We start from the raw sequence: 10,182 nt of genomic DNA, 5'->3' as shown, positions 1-10,182 counted from the left end.
TATAGTTAAAAATTTCGAATTTTGACCTGTCCAAAAAATGGCTGGAAACCACTTATTATAGCTTGTAGAGACACACCATAGTAAACATGTTGAAAGTGGGACCAAAAAATGCCAAAAAAGTCATTATATAGCATTTCAAAAAACGGCCAAAAACCGCATACTACAGTGTGGTGAAAATTCTCGAATTTTGACATGTCTAAAAAATGGCTGAAAAACTCTTATTATAGCTCATAAAAACATGTCATAGCATAGCATTTCAAACAATAGGGCCAAAAAAGCCCCAAAACTTCATAAAATAACATGTCTAAAAAATGTCCGAAAACCCCATAGTATAGTATGGCGAAAGATCTCAAATTTTTATGTCCAAAAAATGGGTGAAAACCACCTATTATAGCATGTAGAGACAGACCCGGCTGCAGAAACAAATCTAAGGGGGGGCTTACATTTTTTTGGGGGGGGCAAACTTTTTCAACCTACTTTTTTTTTTTTTGGCTTCAGGCTGACCAACTGCTCTGTGACCACTCCTACAGTGCTGAGAGATAATTTTCCTCTCTCTAAAAATGGGCAGTTCATCTCAAAATCTAAAAAACAAACAAACAACAGTGTGGTGCTGTGTCCATTTATTCCACTCAAGCATAAAAGGACATGAATTGATGATTGGAACAAGCGGGATACAGCTGCAACTTCTGGAAATATAATGATGATGTCAAGCTGAACACTGAGGTATACATTCATGCTAGGAGAGGTAACTACAGCAGCTAGGGAGCACAGGGAGCATCACAAAGCAGTGTTACCCTTCTGCCTGCAAGTGTGTGTGTGTGTGTGTGTGTGTGTGTGTGTGTGTGTGAGTGAAAGGTTTAATCACTTTCAGTAGAGTGGCAGGCGGCGTCTGTGGACTGTGTGAAACCTTTTTAAAACAATGTCCTTCCACTCATTCCTAAATTTCCGAGTCAAGTCCTTCTCAAATGCCAATTGGATCAGGTTGGCCTTGCGTTGATGAAGCATGGTTTGGCGATGCTCTGTGAAGATATTTTTCAGAGTGGAAAATGAATTTTCACAGGATGCAGTACTGGCTCCGAAAGTCAGGCCATGTTTAAATGCAGTCAAGACGGTAGGCATTGCTTCCAGTGGCTTCTGGAACTGGTTTAAAATCTGAGGGAGAAATAAGGTTGAAATCAATATCATTACAACCATAATTATTCCCCAGATAACAATATAAATTGTATGCAACATCATGTTGAACAATCAAATAAATTCTCATCTCATTGAACTAAATCATGTTAGGTGTGATGTGTGATCTGTTTGACTGCTTGATGAAACCTTGATCCTGTAAAATATCAGTTTGTTTTAAAAGGTCCCAAATGACCAGGCCATGACAATATAGGCTATTTGATAATTCTAAAGGAGTCTTGTAGCTTTTTGAGATTTGAATACAATAAAAACAATACTGAACTTTTGCCTAGCCTTAATCACCTGTTTCATTGTCCACTTCTGCCCATCCGGTGGAAAAGACTCTTGCATTTGTGTCCTGAGGAAGTTGCGGGCCACCTCGAATTCAGAGTCCAGAGCAGGTGTGTTGGTGAGGTCAAGTAAAGGCTTCACCTTTCTGACATCCAAGAATGTGGCTTGCACACAGGATCCAGGGCATTTAGTGCCTCCATCAGGTCACAGTTATGTTTCCCGAAGCGATTTTTCATTTCTCCGCACACTGAGTCAATGCAACTGTAATAAATCCTGCGTAGTTCTGTTTCATCATTACAATCTACATGTGTGCTGATTTCAACTACGTAGTCAGCAAAGGCAGAGTTTTGTGAGCGTCTTCTCTTTGATGGCCTTGTTGTGACACTGTCACAATGCGCTAGGGATTGCCTGAATTCAGTCTCAGTGGCATATTCTCAAGACAGGTACATGCACTGCTGATAAGCTGCAAACCTAAAAGAAAAAGAAAAAAAAACCTTTTTGTTACCGCACAGAATATAACACAACTGAAAGCACAGCATTGCATGAAAAGACAGGGAAATGAAACAAAACAAACAAATCCTTAAGTTCTAAAATATTGTGTAACATTTTTATCAAAATAATTGTTTCTGTTGGGATGCCCACAACAATTATTCATCTCTTTTAAACATGTTTTATGTTCATTGTGAAGCACTTGGTGCATGTAACTCTTTTTTGTAAAGTGCTTTAACTTGCATTACTTGTAAGGATCAATAAATGGTTTATTATTAGTAGTTGTATTAGTGGTATTAGTATTACTATTTTGCTCAGAAGTAGGTATATATACTTTTTTTCACCATCTACATTAAAAAGTCACCTGTAAGTAGATCCATGTCTTGGACTGCAACAACTTGTTTGGGGATCAAGATATGCAAGGATCTTGTACCATCTCAGCAATGAAATTAAAGCTGGCTCAGACATGCTCTGCCACAGTCCTGTTGCTTCAATCATAGATCTGCTCCAAATGCCCGGTTGCTAGTGATCTCTGAGTAGTGTGGATAGGTCATCAAGTGATTTCAGAATAACTGAGACTGTAGAATAGAAAAGAAATATCTTAATATCTTCAGGTGGGGGAGTCATTCACACAATACAGCATCATCATCTTATCAGCTTAATAAATCCAAATTAACATACCTGTAGCAAAATGTCCAGTCCAGCGTTGGTCCAATAGGCGCTTGAGTGTCTCTCCTTTAGAGAATGGCAACAGTTGGTTTTCTGCAGAATTTACAGCAGTATGTTACACACACTGAAGAAGTCCATCACAGCTGTTTCAACTGCCAGGGCATGGGTGACCACCAAATGCAGCTGGTGATTATAACAGTGGACATATGGTATCTCTCTGTCCAGTTTTGCTGCAGCAGTTTCTGTACCCCTCCATGTTTACCCGACATGAGCGAGGCCCCATCATACACCTGACTGAGGATTTCTGAGGGCTCAGACCAGCTGTGGTCAGTTCTTCTATGATGGTGTCCAGTCAATGTGACTGCATCTCCCTGGTCAGCAGTGGCTATTGTCAGGAGGCGCTCAGTTGGTTCACACACAGTTCATTCAGAAAGCGGAGAACTATGGATATATTCTCTCTCCCTGTTGGGTCTCTGGTTCCATCCACTTTTAGCGTGTAGAATGATTCACTGACTTCTTTCACAATGTGCTCTCTTACTAAAGCACTCATCACATCTATTAAGTTATTTTGAATGTCATGACTTGTGTATGTTGCATTCTAGGAATAGTTTTTGCTATCTTTGCTAATTCAGCATCTTTCCTTAGTGCAAACTCAAATAGAGACAAAAATAGCCCACATCCATCATCATTCATTCCACTGTATGCATCATGGTCACCTCTGAAGGGCAGTTGGTTCACAGCAAGGAACTCCACAACATCAATAATTGCAGACAGATAATATCTGTTGCGCTGCAGTTGATCATTGTTGATTAGCGTTGAGATTTCCTTACTTGTGTGAATCCGTCCTTTCCTTGTCCCTCCACATGGCCTCACAAATCAGGTGCTCTTTGGATGCAGCATGCTTGTTTAGTCCCTTTCCAGTTTCTATTGCATGTTTCCAGTCATGGAAACCAGTTACACTGAAAGTTTTATCACTGAGACTGGCTCCCTTAAACATTCTGCATGGGTAGCAGTATGCAGCATCTGTTTGAACAGAATACTCCAGCCAGTGAAAGCTTCCATACCAGGAACTGCAGAATGACCTTTTTTTCCCTGAGAAAAGGCGCGAAGGAAAGCTCTGCATGAGTGGTCTTTGGGGCTTTTCTGTGCCAAGGTCAGTAGGCTGCAATAGTCCGTTGTTGTTGTTGTCGTCGGTGTCCTCCTCACTCACGTTTCTCTCATGCTGTGCTGCTCCCTGTGCTCCCTAGCTGCTGTAGCTACCTCTCCTAGCATGAATGTTGACCTCAGTATTACAGGTGTCTTCAGTGCTTATGCTTACAGAAGATGTAGCTGCTTCCCGCTTGCTCCTGTCATCAATTCTTGTCCTTGTATGGGGTTGTTTTGGAAAAAAATTGCGAATATCCATGCCACGCTGAAATAGCGACTACACGACAGCGACAGTAGGCGTCTAGCTGCTAATACCTTCGTGAGCATGGCCAAGTGACCCGCCCACCGCTACCTGTAATTGGCTAGCAGAACCTTCGTTCGGTGGTTGGATTGGTTGAATTGTATCGTATGATTGACAAATCGAGATAGGAATAATAGAGAGTTGACCACACACTCTGAGGAAAAAAACAAAACCCAAATAAAAATAAACAGTTTCCAGCCCACTGAGCCGACACCAGGGCGAGGCGGGCACAGCTCACTCTGTGGGGGGGCACAGCCCCCCAATGCCCGCCCATGCCGCCGGGACTGTGTAGAGACACGTCATAGTATAGCATTTCGACAAATCTTGACCTTGTAAAAGTTTTTAAGATACAAAACAATTCTATGGGGTCTTTAAAACAAGATAAATGATTAATGAAATTCAGGCTCTGGGAGGCCGATCTTCTCTTTTTCTGTGACTTTTGTCAAGTCACATTTCAGGGGTGCCGGTCTTTCATATGCAGTTGATTATTTTCTGGACATTTTTTTTCCATGCTGTGTAGCTCTACGTGACAATAGGGTTTAGTCTTCCTCATTAAGCTGCCGGACAATATGGATAGGATTCCCATAGTCTGGATTTGAATTTTATTTATTTTTTTTTGCAATTTGCAAGTACTTACTACCTAAGATAATATTAAACGTGTTTAATTTTGTCATAATGACGAGCCAAATACCAATTTAAAAATCTCCATTACTACAGCCAGCAAGAAGCGTAGAGTCCTGCGGGTCCTATGCATGTTCATTTTATGTCTGGAGAAATCCCGAATTCCAAATCTTTATTCGGAAAATGGCGCATTTTACGCTTTAGGACTTAATTTTTTAAATAATGACTATCAAAAAATATATTCTGAAAAGTCAACATGTCTCAGAAATTTTTTCCAGTGATTTAAGGAGGTCTCTTTGCCAATGTTAGGGAAATGGGGAAAAGTTTTTCTGGGCCAGTGTGCATCATGTGACGCTGTAGTTCCACTTTCAGCCACTATGTAAATTTTGCGTCAGAAGGTGGCGCACTTCCTGGGGGCCTGGTTCCTCACGGTTCCTCTGCCGGGAGAGTTGTTGCGAATGAATGATGTAATTACTAGGCGGTCGGCGGGTAAACCCGCGAGAATGTACAGCGTCAATAGAGGGACACTACTCTTCTGCTTTGTTTACTCAAAAACATTGCATATATGTTAATGACAGCTTTGAGTCACTTTGTGTATACACGTTATTTCATTAAAACAGCACAACTGACTCAAGTACACTTAGAAAAATGCATTTGAAGATGTATTAAGACCATCAACAGTAAGATTTTTCATTTTTTTGAGTTTAGTTTAGTATTGTGAAGCACTTTGTAACTCTGGTTTAGAAAAGCGCTATAGAAGTGAGATGTATAATAATAATAATAATAATAATAATAATAATAATAATAATAATAATTATTATTATTATTATTATTATTTAATAAACTTTTACTTACTAGTTTTATACATTATAATATAGCAAAATGAGATAGAGATAGAGATATAGATTTTTGATGATGTTTGGACTGATGTTTTTATCAATTTTTAAATGACATGCTATAGTATGATGTTTTCATCAATTTTTGAACAACATATTATAGTATGTCGTTTTTGTCATGTTTTGAAACATATACTATAGCATGATGTTTTTATCAATTTTTGAATGACATATTGTCCTATGACATTTTAATAGATTTTTGAACAACATACTATGCTATAATGTTTTTATACATTTTGAATGACATACTATACTGTAATGTTTTTATACATTTTTGAATGACATAGTATATTATGATGTTTTTATAAATTTCTGAACGACTTATACTATGATGTTTTCATCAATTGTTGAACAATCTACGATACTTTGATTTTACGATACTGTCACTTTTTTTGACACTTTTTTAAGCGCTATACAAAGACATCTTATTGGACATGCTATTTTATGATTTTTTCAAAGTGTTTTTGAACACATTACTTTATGTAATTTCTGACATTTGACATTTTCTTTCTGTAGGCAGTCTCATGAGTTAGCTTTTCTGTTGTTGCCTATGGAACTTCACCATTGGATTTTGGGTCATTGCAGAAAATAAGCTCTGCGGCAGACAAAAGTGTGTGATACTTACACATTTTGCGCAACGAGATCTTTACAAATGAACACGACTTTTTTTGATTTTTTGAAATGTAAATGCAATAACCAGAAATAAAAAGTTACTGTTAGGCTAAAGACAAATAACATATATGACAATTCCCACTAAAATGATGCCATGTTAATCCTGAAAAAAAAAAACAGAACTTATTTCAGGCACCTGAAACCCACTGACTTTGAGATAAGGGAGTACTAAAATGCTAACTGATTTCTGGGTTTTGGGACTCATTTCTGGACCAATCTACAAGTGTTAAATTTTATTTAGTTAGGACAGTAAGTTTACATTGCTTATTTGGGGACATATTAATATATTAGGTCTTTTTGATTCCTCTCATAACTGTCCGGGAGTTTATACTCCATCAGAGGCGAATTAAGTAGAAGTGAACATTGCTACACAGTAAATTAATACATTTTGAGTAAACTTACATGAAGGTGAAGGTGAAGAAATCATGCAGATTTATTTTCGCCTCTGTGAACGCATCACTGATTGCAACATTTCTATTAAAAATAACTGTTTTCAACATTTTGAATGCTGGTGTGCCTGGGCCTTTACTCTGCAACAGATGGTGACTTCTGTTGGAGCCAAAGACCAGGCGAGAGCAGATGGCCCGTTTCTCACCATTAGATGTCAGGCTTCACACACATTTCTCAGGTTTAAGGGGTTTGTTAACTCTTTAAAATGATTCCGGATCACGTAGCAGAGTCTTTAATTAGCGGCATTAAAAACTGGAATTTGGCCTTTTTGCTCTGGTCCATCCTCCTCTCTCATGTTCTCTCTCATCTCATTCATGAAGTCAGTCACTCCAACTGTTTCTCTCATTCCCGTAATAAAGTCCCCATTTTTCCTCCGTCTCAGTATCTTGTCTCTCAGGCACCTCTGCCGCCCACCACCTGCTTCCACCAGATGACTCAAACTTCTGCTGGGGCTTGATCCGGTGGCCTCCATTAGAGCGCTCTGCCAGCTTCTGCTCCCCAGTCATGCATCATGTGACTCTGGAGTCCTCGACAAAAACTAAATTCATTAATTTTGCGCCTTATTCAGAATGTGGCAGAGTGTTTATTAGTTGAAATGCAGTGTAAATGTCAGATTATTACTTTAAGCTTCTCCTACACAAACTATCACTCATTATACAAAAGATGCTGCTAAATCCACAAAATATTGATGTAGGAGAAAAACTGAGAGGAAGGGGGGAGAAAGAGAGAGGGGTTGAAAGGGAGAGAAAATGAGAAAGAAGGATATAGAGAGGGATAGTCTCATCCAAAGCCTCTTACCTATAAGCATTTACAGCTTAAGAAACACACTGGAAGGTCAGTGAAGGAGGCGTAAACCAGGACATTACTGACACACTTTTTAAAACAGGATTGTGGCTACATAGGAGAGACAATGTGCTTTTTACACAAATTAAACAAGGACAATTGTTTCCCCTCTCCTCCTATCGTATAGCTCTCCATCGACTCCGGTTCCAGTTTAAATATTTACCCGATGTCTGTTGGCGTCATCCGCTATTGTAATTTAAAACCTAGGAGAGAACCTGAATGTGATAGGAGAGCAGTCTCGGGGGTAATTTTGGTTTGAATCCCATAGGGATTCTAGTTTGCATCTCACTCTCTTTAATTAAATGACTTTGTCAGGATAAGACACGTCAGTTTTATCGACTTCATTATTAATAATTTAAACTAAAGGCTGAACAGTGGGGGCCTGCCACCACCACTGCTACCCCCCCCCAAAAAAAAAAAAAAAATTCAAATATGCTCATAAAGGTCAATAATGATTCTCCATCAGTTCAGTCAATTCAATTTACTTCATTAAAATGGCAATGTCTGATAATTGAAGTGAGAACATCCATTTGCAATTGGCTGCCAGAACTGTTTCATGTCAAATAATTTTCAGTGATTTAATTGCGAAGTGAATCAATTTCCTGCTTTGACGGTAACTGATAGTGACATCACACATACTGGCTATGGCCCAAAGGTCACCTTATTACTGTAGGTGCTGTCTTTGATGGCAGACTGTGGTGTTTATGATATGCGACGCATGTGTATCTGTCGCCTCTGTAACCACATTCTTATTGCTGTGGTCAAAGGAGATATTAAAAGTGGAGTTTGGATTTTAGAGAAATTAAATCTTAAAGGGGAAGTATGCTCATTTTCAAAATTCACATTTTATTCCTATGGTCTAAGTCAGTCCAAAAATATCGCTAAAAGAAATGAATGAAAAAGTCTCCTGAGAATCCCAAACCAAGAGTGCTGAAACTCTGAATAACTGAAACTCACTGAATTTGTGATGTCATAAATTATAAGGACTGATGCTGCTCAGACAATAAATTAGGAAATATATTATAGATGACAATGAGGCCTCGAGAAAACAGCAAAAGCTCAAAGGTACTTTTATAAACAAGTTTTTAAATAATTCCCGTCCACACAAGCACTGTTCTATAGAAATCTCAGTCCAAATGAAAACACAAAAACACAACTGAGGAAAACCCACAGGTTGCTATATAACAATAAACTAAGTCAAGAAAAAGAAGAGGGGAATGTTTTAAATAAAGGTACATTTTCTATTCCATAACTGAGATCACAACAATAAAATACATCAAATAAAACACATTTTGGTCTTTAAAAGAAATCCAACATTCAAAATCAGGCTTCTCTTCATTGTCAATGGAGCAGCAACAGACTCTCTACCCTATTACATCATAAGCGTGAGACTTTTCTGGTTTCTCACTTTGAGAGAGTAGCTCATGTTATATTGGACTTTCCTTAGCGATGGAGAAAACACAATGGCATTCTTAAATTAGGGGATGTTGCCCCTTAGTACTTGATAAATAACCTTGACTTGGTATAAGATAGTACAAGAGTCTTCACAGCTGTTCACAGCTCAAAACAAACTCTGTTGCATTTGCCAATTTGGTTAGATTTCTTTTTGGCTGGTGTGAAATCTGTCAATGGAACTGTGGTGCAGACTGTACAGCCAGAGATGCCGGTACATTCTTTAATGGTGTTAAAGCAAAACAGAAAAACCAAAAAAGATTTTGTGATGGCACATATGTGATTGCAGCAAGAGCAAAATTTCTACTAAATCTATCCACTGGTCATGGGATAGGACGAGATCTGTATACCCATGCAACATAATTTTGTAACCATGGTAACCCACATGCATGTCAGCAAGTGGGAGCCGAGATTTTTTCCTGAACAATCACAAAAGTGAAACAGGGTTGAAACAAAGTGTGATGTGCTTTTTATTCTCCTGTCTGTATTTTGGCAGTTCCTCCATGGAGCGTGAGTGAGTAATTACAGTATTGCTCTTTAATATTATGGGTACATAACACCTCTGTTTCAACCTGTCCATCATTATTTATGACATATGTGTTACACCTCCAATCGGAACTAAGAGTGCTGATTATCAGTTATCACAAAGGAGAAGGAATAAATACAAAAAACTGCAGGAAAGTGCTGTATGAGGTGATCTCTTTGACACCTCTTCTTTGTATATATATTTTCTTCTTATACAAGCTGACATCAGCTCTCTCTCTCTCTCTTTATATATATGTGTGTGTCGTGTGTGTATCATGTAAGCATTATTGATGCAACGTCACATCAACACATCAGTGCAACACTAATGAGTAGTTTTACTTTTGGCACTTTATTTTGATTCTAGTACTTATGTACTTTAACTTCAGTATGATTTTGAATTCTGGATTTTTTACTCGAAACAGAGTATTTCTACACTGTTGGTACTTTTACTTAAGAAAATGATCTAAGTACTTTTTTCCACCACTGATGCACCTTTCTGTTTTTCGAGACTTGTACATTACACATGCACGACAGCATGTTTCCATTAAACGTAGTGAGTAGCAGCTCTTGTGTTACAGAGTGCCTGTTACTCGACGAGAGTGTTGTATGAGAGAGTGAGAGCATATGGAAAGATCAAGTCCTGCCCCCTCTAATGTT

General features: G+C 38.5%; 1 long non-coding RNA gene across 1 annotated transcript; it reads right to left on the bottom strand.

The window, feature by feature from the left end:
* Positions 1 to 603: 603 nt before the first annotated feature.
* LOC148187512 (uncharacterized) lies at positions 604 to 1,624 on the bottom strand. The gene is made up of 2 exons (XR_015778695.1): positions 1,474 to 1,624; positions 604 to 1,152 (listed from the first exon to the last, which is right to left on the bottom strand). It is a non-coding gene; the product is annotated as an uncharacterized LOC148187512 (long non-coding RNA).
* Positions 1,625 to 10,182: the final 8,558 nt, after the last annotated feature.

The sequence above is a fragment of the Plectropomus leopardus genome, chromosome 14 (assembly GCF_026936395.1).
Source record: "Plectropomus leopardus strain MGB_pleo_1.0 chromosome 14, ASM2693639v1, whole genome shotgun sequence".
NCBI classification, from domain to species: Eukaryota; Metazoa; Chordata; class Actinopteri; order Perciformes; family Serranidae; genus Plectropomus; species Plectropomus leopardus.
The sequence above is the reverse complement of the archived record's forward strand: the minus strand, read 5'-3'. Positions and strand labels throughout refer to the sequence as shown.